Source organism: Canis lupus, chromosome 27, assembly GCF_011100685.1.
Source record: "Canis lupus familiaris isolate Mischka breed German Shepherd chromosome 27, alternate assembly UU_Cfam_GSD_1.0, whole genome shotgun sequence".
Classification (NCBI taxonomy): domain Eukaryota; kingdom Metazoa; phylum Chordata; class Mammalia; order Carnivora; family Canidae; genus Canis; species Canis lupus.
Genome location: NC_049248.1, coordinates 23,590,309 through 23,610,080, shown reverse-complemented (window position 1 = coordinate 23,610,080; position 19,772 = coordinate 23,590,309). Strand labels below are relative to the sequence as shown.

General features: G+C 34.9%; 2 protein-coding genes across 12 annotated transcripts in view; one reads left to right on the top strand and one right to left on the bottom strand.

The window, feature by feature from the left end:
* Positions 1-19,772, top strand: part of SOX5 (SRY-box transcription factor 5) — a 997,462-nt gene that overhangs the window by 73,175 nt on the left and 904,515 nt on the right. Inside the window, exon 1 of one of the 11 annotated variants that reach the window (XM_038577069.1) lies at positions 472-490. The exons of the other annotated variants lie outside the window; for them this stretch is intronic. The gene's annotated coding sequence lies outside the window, so the exon portion shown is untranslated. Of the gene's footprint in view, positions 1-471; positions 491-19,772 lie in introns of those variants that run through there. 11 annotated transcript variants of the gene reach the window in all.
* LOC610488 (heterogeneous nuclear ribonucleoprotein A3-like) overlaps positions 1-19,772 on the bottom strand; it is a 91,932-nt gene that overhangs the window by 15,260 nt on the left and 56,900 nt on the right. The window lies entirely within an intron of this gene.

Below are 19,772 nucleotides of genomic sequence, written 5' to 3'. Positions count from 1 at the left end.
GTATATTGATAAATATGTGACCTGAAGAAAACTGTGCTATAGAACAAACGATCTCTTCTCTCTTCATTGCTGTCTGTACTGTGCTATTGTTTTGCCACCCAAAGGTGACAAAGCAGCACACTGAATGTATGAAATCTGCCATAAAAGTGCAGGAGGACTTGTGAACCCAAGAGAGGTTTGCATTTAGGGCTTGAACATCAATTTTGCCATGTGTCTCTGTGGGCAGTATAAAATGAATATAGATGTCTTCGTGTATGACATTAAAAGTTAGAAAACGTTTTTGGGTGCATTTGTGGGTTATTTTTCACAGGGAGAAACCCCAATATGTGGTTAGCAAAACGTGAGGGAAAAATCATCCCCGGCTGATATGGAAGAAAAAGTGAAAACATACACTCCAGTATCTCCAGCAGAGCCTTCTTTTCTCTTTATAGGTGTCCCAGTTCCTCTTTGGGGTGGCAAAGAACATGGCCAACTTCTCCCCTGAAAATGGGTAAATACTAATCGGATAGATGTATCTTTTTCATCATGTGACAATTCTGAGTTTTACTGAACATCTGGAGGGAAGAATCTCTAAAAGCTCCTAGCCATTTGGAAATACGAAGGTTTTATTGTCAAGTGAAATAGCCTGCAACCTTGTTAGCCTTATTTCCTTTTTTCTCTATTTTTCTTTCCTCATACCCTTACTGTTCTGAAGGAGGCATGCTCAGGCTAGGCCTTGTTGGGTTTCTGCAACGTACTGTGTGAGATGCCTAAACAGCCTCCAGAAGCCCACTAGACCTCAGAGAATAGAAGCCCCTCTCACCACCCCCCGCTAAATAAATTTGATCTCATGCATCCCTCTTCTATAAACTCCTTCTTATTTGACAAATGTAGGCTTGGAAACTTGCCCCTTTCAGTCTGACATTTAACTTTGATACCTGCTTCTGATGGCTGATCAAGTACACTGAGATCTATAAAGCAGGAAATTATTTTAGTATCTCTATCAAAGTCATTTAGGAAAAGAGAGTTGAAGTAACTAGAAATCAGAGTACAAACATCACTGCTCCCTTCTTTAAAAGATTTAGACATCTGTGTTGGCATAAAAAGGTCATTTTAGGCTTGAGGGGTTTCACATTGTTCCTTTAAGTTAGACCTTCAACGTAAACTATTTTCAACACTTGCCATGAAGAACAAATGACCTTTAGTTACTTGCCCACAAGACAAATGATATATTAACACAATAAATATAGTTTTCTGGGATCTCATCCCATCCTGACTTTAACTTTCTGTTAGAATATTTTAAAAACTATAGAATCCTTGAAAGCTCTTTGGATTAAAATTAATTTGTGATATTTTTTTGAATTCTATGTACATTTTATAGTAATGCCATTTACTGGAAATCACCTAAGATCCACCTATATGCTTCAGAACACATCCTGGACTTAGTTATTTAGAGTGGATGGACCTAAAAGGGATCTGGGTAAGAATGACATTGGGATTACAGAATGGTTTTTAAGTGTTGGCAATTCTTACTATTGGCAAAATAAAAGATTTAATATTGAACATCTTCAAAATTAAATGCAAAATATCTAGGCAGCTGCAGTTTTAGTAATATTGTAGCTCTGCTTGTAACTTATTGGTCAGACATGCATTGCATCTGGAGCATGCATCTGTGCTGGGAACTCTGCAACTCTTTGTAGCAAGTAAGGAATAGGACAGGGCCTATGGGATAAGTGGCTGAGAAATTTTTTAACCTTAAGTAAAAGCAAACATTTTAAGTCATGCTTGAATAGATCCATAACAAATCACTGAATTATCTGCAGTTTCCCTCTCTTTTTAAAGTCCACACCTTTGACAGTTTGACAAACTAAAAACTAAATATTTTAGTTTTGCTCCAGGGAAATAAGTCTTAGTTTCCTTCTACTGTGTTTTAATTGGGAGGTAAAGGTTTTCCCTGATCCTACTATGGGAGAAGGATAAGAGCCAAACTGCTATTATTTTCTAAGCTTTGGTATGGAATGTAATGAATCCTAACATCATCCAGACTCTAAAACGGTGTTGAAAGTTTTCCTTTTTGGAAAAAAATAAAGACAGACAGACACTAGTTACAGTAGTCCCCCTTTTTTTCCCTGGTGTTGCTTCCCTTGGCTTCAGTTACCCATGGTTAACCAAGGTCTCAAAGCACATGATCCTCCTGAGATATCTGATGATATCTTAACAATGATATCTTAACACTGTCAATGATAGCTTAACACTGTGTCACAATGCCTGTGTCATTTACCTCATTTCATCTCATAATATAGATGTTTTATCATCTTATAGCATCACAAGAAGGGTGAGTACAGTACAATAAGATATTTTGAAAGAGAGACTGCATTCATCTAACTTTAGAGTATACTGTTATAATTATTATATTTTATTACTGTTGTTGTTAATCTCTTAGTGTGCCAAATTTATATATTAAACTTTATTATAAGTTTGTACATATAAGAGAAAACTGAGTATGTACAGGGTTCAGTACTATCTGTGGTTTCATGTATCCACTGGGGGTCTTGGAAGGTATCCTTCATGAATAGGGGGCCTACTGTTCTGTGAACATGGTGGACAGAGGCATTTATTCATCTGGCAGCTGCTTCTTTAGTAAAAGAGACATTAGAAGTTGTGATGATGACAATTTATTTAAATGGAACCTTGATCTGAATATTCACTGTCTTTCCTTTGGTGAAATGTCTCTAAAGGAGACTGTCAGTAATTATAGAATTAATTTTTGTTGCTGTGAGGGTAATTTCCTGTTTTAAATAGAGTATTAAGGAGGCTTATATGTTTTTGTATTTATTTATTTATTTTTAACAATTTATTTAGGGAGAGTGAGTGCACACATGCACATTGTGGGGGGCAGAGGGAAGAGGAGAGAGAGAGAATTCTCAGACAGACTCCCCACTGAGCATGGAGGCTGATGTGGTGCTTGATCCCAGGATCCTGGGATCATGACCTATACCTAAATCAAGAGTTGGGTGCTTAACAGACAGAGCCACCCAGGTGCCCTGGCTTTTTTAAATGAAGACGTAGACTATGGAAAATATTAAAAGATATATTAGGAGGGGAACCTGGTGCCTCAGTCGGTTAAGCATCTGCCTTCAGCACAGGTCATGATCCCAGGGTCGTGGGATTGAGTCCTGCCATTGAGCTCCCAGCTCTGTGGGGAGCCTGCTCCTCCATCCTGCTTGTGCTCTCTCTCTTTCTCAAATAAATGAATAAATAAATAAGATTTTATTTTATTTTATTTATTTTTTTTTTTTTAATTTATTTATGATAGTCACAGAGAGAGAGAGAGAGAGAGAGGCAGAGACATAGGCAGAGGGAGAAGCAGGCTCCATGCACCGGGAGCCTGATGTGGGATTCGATCCCGGGTCTCCAGGATCGCGCCCTGGGCCAAAGGCAGGCGCCAAACCGCTGCGCCACCCAGGGATCCCCATAAATAAGATTTTAAAAGGAAAAGGAAATATTAGGGAAACATTTGGGCTTTTTCCTGCAAATCCAGCCACCTCATATATACTTGTTTTGTGCCCCTTTTAATGAATATTCATAAAATATATTCTATGTTGTGCAGACTTCTCATGTATGAAGTCTCCTTGTGTTATTTACCTTTTGGTTTTTGTAAAAGGAGCATTGCAAATATTTAGAGAATGAAGCTTGTGTTTTGAAAGTTTAAGTACATAAACATTTATATAAAACATATAAAGGCATTATAATATTATAAAACATATAAAATATAAAGAGAGCTTATCCCTCCAATTTTTAAATATAAATTTTATTTTCAGATAAGTGAAGCAAGGTATAAACCTCCCTTTAGAATAATAATTCTAAATTATTTGGAAATCTATAATCTTTTCAAGGAATAATTTATGGACTTACCTTACTGATGGGGTGTAGGAAGCTAGGCTGGTCGATGAAAAGTTTTGATCAGTTTCTTTGATCAACCTCTGATTTTAGCAATTGCCTATGGCATGGAAGTTTGTTTAATGTTCTTTTCTAGGTGACATGCAGGCAACTAACCTCAATTTTCATTTATTTTCTCTAGATGCCAAGGCATCCTACAAGATGCTTTGTATTTCTTTTGTTAATTAAAATAAAAAGCCAGACATGGTTGAAGTATTATATTTAGATATCAGTAAGGCATTTTTTGATGGTATTGAAGCCTGTGACACTAGAGTCAAAGGAATGCTAATTATATGGATCTATGTATTAGTGAAAACTTCTTGTGTCTTGCCAGGGGGCTCTGTCCCTTATCATGGTATATAACTTACTTTGTCAATAAACACCTTGCTGGTAGGATGATCAAATTTGAAGAGCCTTCAGGACTGGAATAAATTAACAGTATGTTGCTTGACAGTATCAGAGTTCAATCTCAGCAGGATGGAATAGGTCATTGCTACTGGGATCAATATAAAGTCTCTATACACAAGGAGATGGTAAAGAAGTCATTTCCTCATATTGCAAGGGAAAGGGTTTAATGGATTTAGGTAATTCAGTATGGATTAACATTGTATTGTTAAGATTATTTGGGCTGACCCCCGGAACTAGCTTGATATTGGCTTGCATTGACAGATATTGAACATCTTGTTCAGGGGCAGTAATACTGATACAGAATCGCAACTACACTAACATTTCGGGAGTCTTATTTTTAACTAACTTTAAGTTACATTTTAAAAGTATTACAGGAGATCCCAACCAAAATGATGAGGGAAGATGTCTCTTCCCACTTCAGGAAGAGACAGGAGAAGAGAGGCCCCAGGAGTCAAGGTGGCTTCCAAATGCAAATGACCTTTGGACACAAGTGTACTTAGATTTCTTTCTTGTTCTTCCATGATGGAAGTTGGGGGTGGGGGCTCAGTCAAAGGAAGAGCTATTTATTATAACTGCTTCAGATTGAAGTGGGCTTTCATTAGAAATCCCGGAACTCCTGAACATATTTCACAGAGGTTGATTTAATTATTTGTTAATCTGTTAGAGAAGAAACTCTACATCTGGTAATGGTTGGACCAGGTCACTTCATTTTTTTTTTTTTTTTAAGATTTTATTTATTCATGAGAGAGAGAGAGAGAGAGAGAGAGAGAGAGAGAGGCAGAGACGTAAGCAGAGGGAGAAGCAGGCTCCACTTGGGGATCCTGATGTGGGACTTGATCCCAGGACTGCAGGATTATGACCTGAGCCAAAGCAGAGGCTCAACCGCTCAACCTTTGAGCCACCCAGGTGTTCCTCCTCCCCTTTTTTTAAAGGGACCAGGTCACTTCTGAGTCTCCTTTAGGTTATGAATTGTTGGGTCCTGAGATTATTTATTGAAAGGGATATGGTCAGTTAATCTATTATATAGGTTGTATCCCAAGATAATTACAAAAATTGAAAAGGCTTTGAGAAAAAATTATAAGGAGGCATGTAATAGGTATAAAATGTATTGGTTATGTATCAAATTATAATAATAACAACTTGAAAGACTCACATTTTTGACAGGTGGAGAAGGAAAGACAAGCAGTTCATGGTTGAGGGGTGAGGTGACAAAAAGCATTTAATCATATTATACAAAGACATCTTAGAATGGGAAAGTGTATAGTAGTAATAGTTGCCAATTATTGATATCTATTATATGTTAGACATTTTTGGTGGGTACTTTTAGACACATTTTTCTAGCCATCACAACAAATAGGAAAGGTACTTGTTAGACACATTCTACCGATGAATAAATTGAGTGAGTGCAGAATGGTTACCACATAACAAGCCAATGACAGAGTTCAGCAAAGCCTTTCTGGTCTACTCTCCTCTCTTTCTACATTTCTAAAAAGTCTTGTTAACAATTTGTTTGGACAATTCTGTGGCTTTAATGCCAATTCTGAACTCCTCATATCCTAATTTAAACTACTGCTAAAGTTATTTTTTTAATAGCCTCCAAGATTGGAGTCTTGATTATGAGGGCTAGAAAATCTTGGAATCGTTCACACAAATTTGGAGCCAAGAACCCCCAAATGTTATTTTATTATCTAGCCTATGTTCTTATTATTTGTTGAGATTTAATATTCACATTTTCAGTCTTCATTCTGCAGTGATATATTATTAGTTTTTAGTTGAATAATTTGCATTTTCTTTCTTCCATTATTTTACTTGAAGTCATCTCTCTCTCTCTCTCTCTCTCTTTTTTTTTTTTTTTTGGACAGGCTATTTCCCCAGTACCTGAATGCTCTTATTCCCTTCTTCATCTGTCAGAATCTTGTGCATCCTCCTTTAAATTCCAATTCCTGAATCTGCTTTAAGTCTTTCTTTCCCTTAGAGTTTCTCATCCCTCTGAATGCAAAGGCGTAGGTTCTTTCTCATAGGTTCTTAAAATTATCTTCAACAAAGGGCCTTATGTTATATAATTTTTTCATTTGCTTATGGGTTTTTTTCCACCTTCATATTTCAACTTTTTAAATTCAATCTTATACAAAACAATGAGTTGAAATGAATACAAACTAATGATGACTGTAATCACTTGATGGGGGATGTCTATGTGGCTCAGTCAGTTAAATGTACAACTCTTGGTTTCAGCTCAAGTCATAATGTCAGGGTCATGAGGTTGAGCCCCCTTTGGGCAATGAACTCAGTGCAGAGTTTGCTGGAGATTCTCTCCCTCTCTCTTCCCCTCTACTCCTCTCCCTGCTTGTGCTCTCTCTCTAAAATAAATAAATCTTTTAAAAAAGAATCATTTGATGGGCAGAATGCTGTGCATTTTTGGGGAAATATCCTGAATATTCATTGGAAACTGAATTCAAAAATCGTTTTGACAATTTTTTTAAGAAGGAGAACAGGGACCGCCTGTTATGATGCATGCACAATGTTAATTCCCACTGGGAAAATGTAATTCAGTTTCTTTAGGAGAATTATTTTATCACAAGGCATTTAGTAATAGTAATTAATCCCAAAACACATGGATACACACACACCTGGACACACACAGCTCCTCTATAGTGTAAAAGTCTAAATGTGCTCAGCTGTGATCCATTCTTTTCTAGAAGCAAGCAACAAATACAGTATTCCTAATTAATATTATTTAAAACATTGTCACCTAGCAAAAGGCAAAGTGATTCAAGATTATCTCCAATAAAGCATCTTCTTTATGTAACTCATTTTTAATTCAAGTAAACATGGTCCATGTCCTTGAGAAGTTTTAATCAAAATTAAAAAGAGGGGAAGTCTTTGCTACAATGCTACCTCCCTACTAACCCAAATGGAAATAGAGACAAGGACCAAAAAAGATTAATGAGTCGATGAGATTGACTTATGAGAAAAGATTAGAAGAACTAAATATGTATAACATGGCTAAATGAGTACTGTAGTAGGAGACATGATAAATAGCCAAATTTACTCCTTTGTTAGGCTTTTGAGACCAAAGACTCTCCATACAGGCAGGATGATGTTTATCAATACTATAAACTTCATACAATTCTTGCAGATCTTTTAAGGTAGCAGCATCTTGCAACTTTTAAAGTCAACAGCATTTACAAACTTGAGATGTAATGGCAATATAAATATAACCAAGCTAAGCCTTTGTGACATAATATATATCTGATTAAATACCTTACATAGAGAATGAATTATTATTTTTTTATTAAACTGTAGTTGACAGAATATTGTATTAGTTTCAAGTTACAACATAGTGATATATATATATGTGTGTATATATATATATATAAAACAGGTATATATATATATATATAAAACAAAGTAATTGCCAGGATAAATCTAGCTTATCGTCTGTGACACACAAGGTCATTACATATTTTTAACTATATTACATATGCTGTAATGTTGTATCACCTTATTTATTTATTTTATAACTGCAAGTTTGTATGTTTTAATCTCCTTCCCCTATTTTGCCAACTCTACATCCCTCCCCTCTGACAATTACATAATATTTGTCTTTCTATGTTTGACTTATTTCAATTAGCATAATACCCTCTAGGTTCATCCATGTTGTTGCAGATAATAAAATTTCATTCTTATTTATGGCTGTGTATTATTCCATTGTATATGTGTGTTTTATAAATATATATAGTACACACATCTATGCATATATATACATACATATGTTTATGTGTGTGACTGTGTGTGTATACTGCATCTTTTTTAAATTGAACTATAGTGGCTACACGGTGTTATTTAGTTTCGGGTGTACTGCATAATGATTTGACAATTCTATGCATTACACAATTCCTACCACAATAAGTGTAGTTACCATCTGTCACCACACAGTTATTACAGTATTATTGCCTATATTTCCTATGTTGTACTTTTCATTCCTGTGACTTATTTATTTTGTGACTGGAATTTGTACCTTTTAACCTCCTTTATCTATCTTGCCCATCTCCCCAACTCTCATCGTCTCTGGTAACCATCAATTTGTTCTCTGGATTTATGATTCTGTTTCTGTTTGTTTTTGTTTGTTTTGTTTTTTAGATTCCACATAAAAATGAACTCATATGGTATTTATCTTTGTCTGACTTATTTCACTTATCATAATACCTTCCATGTTGCTGTGAATTGCAAGATTTCATTCTGCTTTATGGCTGAGTAATATTCCATTGTATATAAATACTACAACTTCTTTATTCATATCAGTGACCACTTAGATTGCTTCCATATTATGGCTATTACAAATAATGTTGCAGTGAACATAGGGGTACCTGTATCTTTTTGAAATAGTGTTTTTGTTTTCTTTCGATAACTACCTAGAAGTCCTATTGCAGGATCATATGTTCTATTTTTAAATTTTTAAGGAACCTCCATGCTGCTTTTTACAGTGATTTCATCAATTTACATTCCCACCAATAGTGCACAAGAATTCCCTTTTCTCTACATCCTTACCAAGTTTTCTTTCTCTTCTTTTTGATAATAGCCATTTCAACAGGTGATATCAGGTGTGAGGTGATATCACATTGTGTGTGTGTGTGTGTTTTTTTAAGATTTATTTATTTATTTGAGAGAGAGAGAGACAGAGAGACAGAGGCAGAGAGAGTGAGCCTGCATGAGTAGGATGGGCAGGGGGAGAGGAAGAGACAATCTCAAGAAGACTCCATACTGAGTACAGAGCTAGACTTCAGGGCTCAGTCTCATGACCCATGAGATCATGACCTGAGCTGAAACCAAAAATTGGATGTCTAATCAACTGCACCACCCAGGCACCCCTCTCATGGTAGTTTTGATTTACATTTCCCTGGTAATTGTGTTGAGGACCTTTTCTTTTTTTTTTTTTTTTTTTTTTTTTGAGGACCTTTTCATATACCTATTGGCCATTTGTATGTCTTCTTTGAAGAAACAGGTATTCAGATTCTCTATTTTTAATTGGATTATTTGTTTTTTAAATATTGAGTTGTGTGAGTTCTTCATCTATTTGGATATTAATTCCTTATTGGTTGTATCATTTGCAAATATCTTCTCCCATTCACCAGGTTTCTTTTTTGTTTTACTGATGGTTTCCTTCACTGTGCAAAAGCTTTTTAGTTTGATGTAGTTCCTTTTGTTTATTTTTGTTTTTGTTGCCGTGGACTGACGAGACAGATCCATAAAAATATTGCTCAGACTGATGTCCAAGAATTTACTGCTTGTGTTTTCTTCAATCCATTTTGAGTTTATTTTTGTGTATGGCATTAAGAAAACGGTCCAATTTCATTCTTCTGCATGGTGTTGTCCAGTTTTTCCAACAATATTTATTGAAGAGACTTTTTTCCAATTGCATATTCTTGCCTCCTTTGTCAGAGATTAATTGACCATATAAGTTAGTGTGGGTTTATTTCTGGACTCTTCTTTTTTTTTTTTTTTTTTTTTTTTTTCTGTTCCATTGATCTGAGTGTCTGTTTTTGTTCCAGTACCATACTGTTTTGATTACTATAGTTTTTAGTATAGAAAAAATCATTTTTTTTTTTAATTTAGCAAAAGCACTTTGAGGATTTCATGTATTATTTGGAGACAGAACTGATGAAGAAAATGTGCAAGACTGATTGTAAAATGAACTTTATGTATGGAACTTAAAATATAGAAATGCTTAGAAAACCAATATATAGCCAATTTAAACTCATTGTGGCCAAATTATTATCACCTATTAGCTAAACAGACATATAGATAATGTAGATGGGGATCCCCTAAGCCTACCACCATTCATGTAAAATAATTTATGTGGGCAGATAGCTGTTAAAAGAAGCTGAAGGAATCTGTAGATGATCATTATTATATCCTTGAAACAAAGGACTTCCTCTACCATTGGTAACTGGAATAATGGTAAAGTACACAAGTACTCATTTGCTTTTCAGTTTTGATTAAGAAGACTGGCCTCATGATTAGCATCTCATCTGAGAGGAAAACTTACGGTGTATTTAAATAACTGAAATAAAGTGAGAAAGAATGGGGATGCCCAAAACAGGGTTTAGTTTCTGTGGTAAGTGATTCAGAAAAGCCCCAAAGAACTTTCACTGAAAGAGAAAATTGCTTTAGAGCTAAGTTAATTTCACCTGGTGTTTTTACTTTCCAGAAAAATTCTACATGTTGTTATTTTCTTTTGTTTTGGGTAAAAGAAAAAGAAACATTATCACTACTCAGTTTTATTTTTGAGGATTAGAAAAGCCTTATGCTTCTTAAAGGAAAATTGAGAAATCTGTCTACAATGTCTCTCTCACTAGCCAACAAACTGAGGAAATAAGTAGCATTGTAACTGATTTTAAGTTGTTTTAAACATTGTTTCAACTCTGCATTTTCACTGTGTTTCTCTGTATTTTCCCTCTAGCTGCTAAACTGGTAGCCCTGTAAATATATTTCTTTATATGTATATTTATATATGTAAATATGTTTATATATTTGCGCACATGCACATCAATGAGCAAAAACATCCAAAATTGATTTTCCATTAAAGAATAAACATTGACATAAGTAACATATATCAGTGGAATAATTTAGAGCAACCTTTTATTCACAACACTCTTACTATAACTTTTCAAGTGTGCATATACATGCCAATTATCCACATTTATGTCATTTTCTGTGCTCTTTGTGGTCTTTTAAAGACACATTCTATATAAATTTAAAAAGTAGTATAAAATGGAATCACAGGAATGAATTATTTTGAAATACACATTTTCTAGAATGAAGAACTTTGGAATGTCTACTCTTCCTATATACTTGTCTCATAAATATACTCTTTGTAGAAGGGTTAGACAGACTGAAATTGAATTTCAGTGAAAAAGTGTGAAGATTTTTATTCCTTTGGAGATCTAACATTCTATCCACACTGATCAAGGATTTCTTACATCTGCACTCTGATATATATTGATATGTATAATAGTAATGGTAGTGGGTAGAATGTCATTTCTGGTAATGCCGAGTGTCAGCATTTCAAAGACTGAAAAATCTATGAGTAAAATTGTTCTTAATATGTTATCATTGCCAAATGAAAGCTGTTCTGATTTCCCCATTCTCTCCTCTAGGGAATTATACTTATCTTTCATTCTGTGTCAGGAGAAACTGTCATTTAAGGGCAATTTTTGTTCCTATGCTGGCATATTTCTTTTGTTTATGTTCTCTCTTTTCCCATATGGGAATCTTTCTCAGCATGTGAGTGTACAGCTTATCCATGCATAAATGGCAGCATTTCTTCTACTTCTTCTGTTGTCTTAGGAGTTGTTGCTGTTTGAGAGTTGCTGCGTAGGATGAGTACTGAGGGGAATGGCAATTTTCTTCTAATGTCTGAAGTTAAACATAGTTCTTCTGTTCATGTTTTGTTTTTCTACTTAAGCTCTCTCAACCTACAAGGCTTTTGATGCCTATATCAACTATTATGAGTATAAATAATCAAAAATTCTCTTAGATCACATTAGATTTACCAAAGGATATTTTAAGAATTAATTTCAAAACTTTCTGAATTTAGTCAAATAGGCCCATAGTGGAAGTAGATCATCCAGACTGTATTGAGGTTCTTGAAGGTAGATGGAAGCCCAGTGTTGAGAAAGCAGTGTGGCACCATGATTCACCATGTAGGCTCCAGGGCCACAACTTGGGCAACTTAGTTAGCTAGTTATTTGACTAGTTAGTTATCTGTGTCTCTGTACTTCAAGTATCCTCTTCTAAAAATAGGACTTGTATAGCTTTCAGAATTAAATGAGGTAAAATTGTCTGTTTGACCCTACAAACAGAAATACATATGTAGAGGGCTTAGCTAGTGTCTGGTTATAGTAGAACACTTAGATATTAGCATATTTTCTAGTACAGGTGGTAAAACGTATATAAAACAAATATGCATGGTGAGAAATGACATGTATAATAAGGAAGGTTAGTGTTAGTTGTGCATATTTCTTTTTTTTTTTTTTTAAGGATTTTATTTATTCATGAGAGACACACACAGAGAGGCAGAGATATAGGCAGAGGGAGAAGCAAGCTCCATGCAGGGAGCCAACGTGAGACTCCTGGGATTCCAGGATCACACACTGGGCTGAAGGCAGGCACCAAACCGCTGAGCCACCCAGGCATCCCAGTTGTGCATATTTCTACAAGGGCAGCAGTGGGAAGTAGAGAGGAGTAGTCAGGAAAAATTAGGAAGAGTTGGCATTTGACTTGTATGTTGAAGAATGCAAGAAATTTAGACATTGTCTGTGCAGAGAGATGGCATTTTGGGTAGAGGGAACAACTCTGAAGACTCAGAATTAAGAAAACCAGGTGCCTAATGGGAACAATTGCAAATTTCATCTCAGTTAGATTAAAGGAGGCATCCATTCATACTATCTCCATAGGGAAAATAGAAAAAAAGTTGAGGAGGTAGATTGGAACCAGATAATAGAAGTCCTTGAATAAGTTGGGTGTTCTCTGTCAGGCTTTTGAAAGATGTTTAAGATTTCTAAGGAGAGAAAACATGTGATCAAAATTTTCCTGAATTCATTCAGGAAAAGTTCCATTTTGCATTTATAAGTAGGATGGAATGGAAATGGAGATATTGGAAACAAAGGCATTTATAAGTAAGGTGTAATAGAGAGGGACTTGGATACTGGTTTAAACAAGAGATAATGAAGTCTGAGCTAGTATGTTGAGAATGCAGAGGAAGGAACAGACAGAAAGAGAAGTTGCACTGGAAGAATTTTCAAGACTTGGCAGCTGGATGTGGAAGGTGAGAGGATGGACAAAATACTGCTCCAGAACTTCTAGTTTTAGCTAACTCTGAGAATGCTACTGCCATTAACAGAAATGGGGAACACAGGACATGGAACAAGTTGAGCAGGAATAGGAACAGTAACAAGCTCTGAGCTCTGTTTAGAATTTATTGAGCTTGAGATATTGGCTTCCATCCTGGCCATCTGGGTGGAGGGGTCTTTCTTTAAGTAGGTGGGAAAGAATACAATTCTTTTTATAAACTGTAAAATCTGTGGATGGTCGGTAAATATTGCAGTGTTCTGATAAAATTATTGAGTTACAGCATTATATAAGACTGCCTTTGTTTCTTTCTTTTAAAGAAATAATGAGAGAAGTAAAAACAGAAAGATGTAAAGGTGTTCTTCAGTGATCTTAATGGATAAATGGAAATCTGTTCCTTTAGGAACTTGGGATTTTAGTACCAAATACAATAAATTGTGTTTGAATTGTGGTGAGACTTGATATGTCAGATGAAAGAATAAAATTTGAGATTAATTTTAGCATCTCAATAGCAATTTAAAAAGCTCTTTCAGTGTACTCTCAAAAACATTGTTTAGGGTGTATATTGTCATACCTGAATTCTAGATTCCTTAGATGTTGGACAAATCCACTTTTTAAAGCTTAATTATATTTATTTGAGAGTTTTGTGGGTTTTTTGTTGAGTTTTGCTGTGTTGGTCTCCTTACAAATCAATCTGATACGTTAATAAAGTATATGATTTTTAGGCAAGTTATTTAATTAACTTCCAATTAAAGGTGATTTTATTTTTATTTAAAAATTAAAAAAAATATTTTATTTATTTATTCATGAGACACACACACAGATAGGCAGAGGGAGAAGCAGGCTCTCCACAGGGAACCTGATGTGGGACTCGATCCCAGGACTGCAGGATCATGTCCTAAGCTGAAAGCAGACGCTCAACCACTGAGTCACCCAGGCATCCCTAAAGGTGATTTTATTTAGCTATATATTTTGTTTTGTTTTGTTTTAATAGGCTTCAAGAGAAAGACAAACTATACTGGATCAATTAGAATCTGTATTATACTTTTATCTAAATGATTAATACTTGTATCTAAATATAAGGAGGTATAAGTACAAATAAGTAAATAATAGATAAATACAGATAAAGTGTCTACCAAGCTCTTCAATTTACAATAGTATGTGATGCAAGTGTGACAGTACTCATCTCCCTAATGAGAACCTGAAACCCAGAGAATTAAGAGATTTACCTACTTAAAAGTAGTTCCTTATAATTAAACTGAGACTGTCATTCATGTACAATCGTGAAGAATTTCTCTTTTCCGTATTCATGTTTCATAGCCAGGGCATTTAATGTTTCTAAAAACTGCCAAACAGTGGTCATTTTCTACATTCTGGTGGTGAAATTGTGATTGTATGTGGGTCATAAAATTCTTTCACTAAATCTAATGCGTAGCAATATGTAAGAACATTTAAATTTCCATCCTGGAATTTAAGTGTGAGTACACAAGTAGAAATGATACCGAGAGACTGTAAGCCCATTAATTCTGGAATCTTTAGCCTCATCTCTGAAGTGTGTCATGTAATTTTCTTCAGATCGGAATTCTCATTCTTGTCAAATCACTGAATCACAGACTAGATCTTCAATGTCATTTAGTCCATCTCTATTGCAGAGATTTACTTTTGCAGTAAATTTTGTGAAGCTCACTGTGGTGAGGGGCCAAAGATGCATAGGATACTGTCTCTGCCCTCACGGAACCCCCAGTTTGTTGGGAGAAGCCAGCACCTAGAGGTGCGTGAAGTGTGATCACTGAGAAGAAAGAAGACAAGCAGAGACAGCTGTGAGAGCCCTGCTAGAGTCCCAGCATCTTTTAGCTGTCCAACTTCCTCTTGAACAATTACCGCAGTGGTCAGTTCACTAAATTTTAGGTCAGCCATTTCTTCTGTTGGTCAGTTTTCAGTGTTAAAAGGCTCTTTTGCTTTATTTTGTTTTGCTTTAATTGCTGAGCAAAAATTGACCACCATAGAACATCTGTTTACGGGCCCTGGTCAAATTCTCCAGAGCATCACGACACTCTGACACTCTGCAACAGTGTTTTGCAGACTATCTGTGATGAGGACCAGTTTTTGTTTTGTTTAAAATTTTTTTTTCTTTCTCATCTTTCATGGACTGATGCTGTTATAAAACACAGTAAGAATGGATTTGAAAAATGGAAAGAATAAAACCAAAGACATACAAAATCCAAGCCCTGATTTTTCACTGTTAGATTCAACAGACATAAAAGGACACTGTCAAGTTGTTACAGATGTTTCTGTCTTACTCTTAGATACTATACCGCTCAACATGCAAACCAGGGACAAAAGGTTGAAGGGGCAATGATCCTCAATGATACCTGGTAGCTTTTACTCAGCACATTAGGCTGTCTTTCCAAGGAGTTGATGATAAAATTTTCTTGTCTATTTAGAGTTAGCTTGTTGACTTTCCTCTAATATAATGCATTTTTCCTGTACTCTATGAAATGTAGTCTTTCTCTTGCCAGGTATTCATTGTTCTAGTACACTGATAATACACAGGATGACCAGAGCCAAGAAAACAAGGAGAGGTGATAGTATTGGTCCCCACAATTAGTTCAGAGTGTTACTTGCTCCTTTTCATATCATGCTTATCACTATGACCTTCACCTCAGTTTGCAAACATTTGCTGTGCTTATTTTTTTGCAAGATACTGTTCTAGGTGCTGGGGATATATAGATGAATAGCATATGATTCCCCTTCAAAGTGCTCACACTCTTGTGAGGGAGATTCTGACCAACTTCTATTTTTATAATTTGAATACACTAAATTTTGATACAGTCTTATAAGTGATATAAAATAAATATTATTAACTTATTAATTTCTTGAATTTTACTATTTTTCATTTCAAATGAACTGTAAATTTCTTTAATGTAACTGTAAAGCAAATGACAATATAAATATTAAAAATCATTTAAAATTGTGATAGAATGGTATAATAAATTTATCTTACAGACCAAATTTTCCCCATGATAGCCATCAAGACTGTAATATCAATGTAATGTTATTACATTGGATATATCATCCAAATGGAGTTATTCAAACATGATTTTAAGGCACCAAATGTAGGCAACCAGTTTTCTTTGATTGTAAGCCATTTTTGTTAGATAAGTCATTCTAGAAGGGCTTTGTTTAATAAATCTTTTTAAACCAAGCATCAAGCTGATGTTAAGTATATTTATATAGTATTATTATTTATATAACAAAAATGTATAAAACTTTATTGTTTTATTTCACATTTAAAATGATCCTTCAAAAAAATGATCCTTCCAATATGATAACTTCATTTCATTGATTTCTGTTTGATATCCTTCAGTCATTTACTCCTTAAGGAGGCAATAGTTTATAGTATCCTTTTAATAGTAAAATATATTTAGGTAAATGTGTCTTTGAAGTTTAATGTGCTGTATCAACCTTTATTGGACACATTTTTTTTTTGGACACATTTTTGATTAATCAGACATTTTATCATGTACTCAGTGATTTTCTTGTTTTCTTGAGTAGTGCTTACTTTCATCTTTTATATACCTATATCTTTATATATATAGTCAGATATGTAAAATAGTTTGATAAATTAACATTAATGTCATCTGACTCCTTTTCAGGTTATAAGTCTCTCCTGAATCCCAGATATTAGAAAATATATAGAGATATCTGATGAGAACTAGAGAGGCTAAACCTGTATTTAGACTCCTAGACTCCTTTTTGACTGAGGGCCAACTCTATTTGTGGGAAGCTCAGTCTTACACCTGTACTTGGACTCTTATAAGTATCATTTGGATTTGTTCAAGAGTGATTGGTGGTTTGATATGGAAAGGAAACCTAAAAAAAAAAAAAATTACTCTCAAGGTTTTGTGAGATCTGATGACAACAGATTTAAATATTTAAATTTAAATAGGGAAGCTTCGTAGATGTAGATGGTTGAAAACACCATAGTTAACTTAAATCCTATTGCTGGGAATTTGCTGCTGTACTTTTATGGGGTTTTCAGTTGAACTGGTGGTATGACAGAGCTAGCTCTTGCAGGCTGGCATGAACTCACATGAGCCAGTTGTATGCATCTTTTACCAACTCTGTGTTCAGTGACTTCATGGTGGGGTGGTAAGCTTGAAATTGGCCATCAGTGGTTATTTCACATGAAATTTGCAAATGTTAGGAGTCAGGGCTTTTTTTTTTCTCTCTTCTGGGGGAGTTGATTGTTAAACATAGACCAGCACAGAGTTGCGTTCAGCTTTAACCCTAGGAATGCAGATAATAGTGAATGCTGATCCTATTAGCTTAAAAGTGATTCCTCCAGAAACTTTAGAAAGCCCCCTCTGCATGGTACTATTCCCCAAACAGGGGATATAAAGGGGATATAAAGATTAATAGAAAGATGAATGCTTTTGAATAGTTAATATTCTGTGAATAACTAAAGGAGGAGAATTCTCGGCAGAGGTTAAAATCAGATGATTTTTTATTATACTTTCTATGCTTTTTAATATAAGAAAGATATTTTATTATGTACTGCAGAATGAGTGACATGCTTATAATGTTGGTTATGTATTAAAATAAATCATAAGTCCCTGGTGATTTATTTATATAAATAGATAACCTGGGTGGCTCAGCGGTTGAGCACCTGCCTCTGGCTCAGAGCGTGATCCACCGTCTCAGGATCGAGTCCTACATCAGGCTTCCTGCCTGGAGCCTGCTTCTCCCTCTGCCTGGGTCTCTGCCTTTCTCTCTGTGTCTTTCATGAATAAATAAATAAAATCTTTAAATAAATAAATAAATAAATAAATAAATGAATAAATAAATAAATCACCATATGTGAGACAATAGTTATAGTTTTTAAATTATGTTATTTTGTTTGTGGCTTATGTTACATCATTATATGTATGTTACATCATTTATATTATATATATGAATATGTATGGTAATGACCAGTTAGCATATTGTTTATTAATTAAAATAAGGCATTGTTTCTGATAATGTTCTTACTGAAGGTTCTGGCAAATGAAGCTTTCTCTGTCTCCTGGAATTGCTTTGACAGGCTAGGGAGATGAAAATTCAGCATTCACACAAACTCAACTGTTGGTATATAAATCAAAATAGATTCCAAGTACAATTTATATTAGCAACCATTTAGGACCCTTAGAAAACACAGACCACCAATCAAGGGGTTCATTCGTTTGGACACAAAATTCAAGTAGAACATCTGGAACTCGGTGAACTAGTGCACAACTTCTCTTTTGAACCTTTAGTTGCACCACGTCCTGTCCTCTTCTAGCCATGTGTGTGAGGGTAGAAGGGATGATTTGTGTGTAATCAGAGGTTCTCTCCTAATTAGCATTATCAGACCTGCTAATTAGTGCTTACCACATTATAAACTGAGGTACAGTCTTTTGTGAGGGGAAACAATGAAAGGGTGGGTAGTTACAGGTCTCAATACAATTCTCAATTCCCTTTAACCTTTCTGAGCAACCAATTCCCTTTGCTCCACTGGGCTGTCAATCCAAAGATCAACCCCAACTTCCGATGGGTTCCTTTCACACACACTTTGCTTATCTGAGTGGCGTTTGTCTGATCTTTCCTTTTGCATGTTTTTACTTTTAAGATCTTCTCTTTCTTATGTAAAAAAGGCAATTAGACTCGTATCTGTTTATTTTAAACAAAATGGCTGTTAATTAGTGTGATCAAAAACCCTGCCATTGTAGACTATGGGTTCCACTTTGTAGTTGCACTAAATTGAGTAGAGTTTGGTGCCAGTTGACATGATAACAACTTAAAGTCTGGCTTTTAAAAATTAATGAACAAACACATTTATGAGGCTTTGTTTTGTCTGGTTTAGATCTATAGGCTCTGAATGCATCAGAGTTCTTATTTTTTACTGACTAATGCTGTTGCTTATTAAAAGTGCATAAAGTTATTGAAAAACTTTTTTTTGCTAACTTAATATAATTGATGTGTGGAAGGCACGCCATTTTCATTTAATTGGTTCATTTATGATTTTATAACTTGGAGTACAAAGTCTTCTTATTTATTCCATTGGTAACACACACTAACATTTGTTTTTATTAAATTATCAACTCACCAGAACTCTTAGAATCATCTTAAATTGTTAGCCCCCCACCATACCCCACATTTAACATTTAGAAAAACAAGCAGATTCCAGGTATTTATTTAATATAAACAATGTTAAGAGCATGGGTCAATATGACATAACTCAATATCATACATCTTAACATCTTTAGTACTTTATAGTGATAATTAATATTCAGAATAATGATGATGGCAGTATTGTAAGAGTCTGCTTTACAGAAATATTATGTTCATGACATAGTCTAAGGCAGAGAGCTATGACAATATATATTAGCATAATTTTTATATTAAAGATTATTTATTTCTTTAAAGATTTTATTTATTCATGAGAGACATAGAGAGGCAGAGACAGAGCCAGAGGGAGAAGCTCCTCATGGGGAGGGATCCTGATATGGGACTCAATCCCAGGACCCTGGGATCATGACCTGAGCTAAAGGCAGATGCTCAAACACTGAACCACCCAG